This window comes from Taeniopygia guttata, chromosome 1, assembly GCF_048771995.1.
Source record: "Taeniopygia guttata chromosome 1, bTaeGut7.mat, whole genome shotgun sequence".
NCBI lineage: Eukaryota > Metazoa > Chordata > Aves > Passeriformes > Estrildidae > Taeniopygia > Taeniopygia guttata.
The window spans coordinates 44,624,895-44,625,847 of record NC_133024.1 but is presented as its reverse complement, the minus strand read 5'-3'; the positions used below and the strand labels follow the sequence as shown (position 1 = coordinate 44,625,847).

The following is a 953-nucleotide window of genomic DNA, read 5'->3' as shown; positions in this document are numbered from 1 at the left end:
CTGGAAACAATATTACAGATGAGACTTTGCCAGGGCTAAGTAGAATGGCAGGATCACCTCCCTCAATCTGCTGGCAATGTAATAACTATCTGAAACTCTGTTTTTGAAATAGTTAATTTTTAAACTCCTTATTTTCTATTTAATATTATTTTACATAGTCCTGAAAATGTGTTAATGAGAAGGGTTTTATATTTTCTACCAACAGACCTTTAAAATAATCAGCATCATTAGTAGATCTAATGTAGGTAGAAAGAGGTCTGATATTATTAAGTTCAAATGCAAATAAAAACATTCAGGAAATAGTCTTTCTACATATAGGAATAAATTTCTTTGTGTATGAGAACTATTACTAAAATCTACCACCAGTGGCACTTAAACACATGTACAAAGCACTTTATAAACTTTGTCACCCTAAAAGATAAAATCTTTTGATACATTAGATATAAATATAAAATAAATAAAATACTGGAAATGGTCTTATTGCCAAAGCTACTGAAGTCAAGTGTAATCTACTCCCAGTTTTGCTAGTAGTGGTTTTGTTACATTGTTGCCATTATATTATTTGTAAGTCTTTTTTATTTATTATACTATACAGCAAAGAACATACATAAAAGTGTTATCATGCAGTGGTGCGTAGATATTGAGAAAATTTTTAATTTTAATGACCTTTGAAAATCATCTGAAGAATGTATGCTTATCTTCATGATATGTTCCAGTGTGTAGCATTGTTAACATTCATATTTCATAAGCACAATTTATGTTGAGAAGAAGGATGTTTTTATTTACATTTCCAGTCTTCCAAAGAGAATCATTTTGCTTCTGTCAGCCTTTTATGTCAATTTTCTTCTCTGCATATTTTATGAAGGTTTTATTTTTTTCCAGTGGATTTCCTTTCTCTCTTTTGAAATTGATTTAGAAAGGTTAGAGGCTGCCTGACTCATTGAAAACAGGGC

At 30.1% G+C, this 953-nt stretch overlaps 1 long non-coding RNA gene across 1 annotated transcript in view; it reads right to left on the bottom strand.

The window, feature by feature from the left end:
- Positions 1 to 953, bottom strand: part of LOC140683884 (uncharacterized) — a 97,485-nt gene that overhangs the window by 31,629 nt on the left and 64,903 nt on the right. The gene's annotated exons all lie outside the window — the stretch shown is intronic.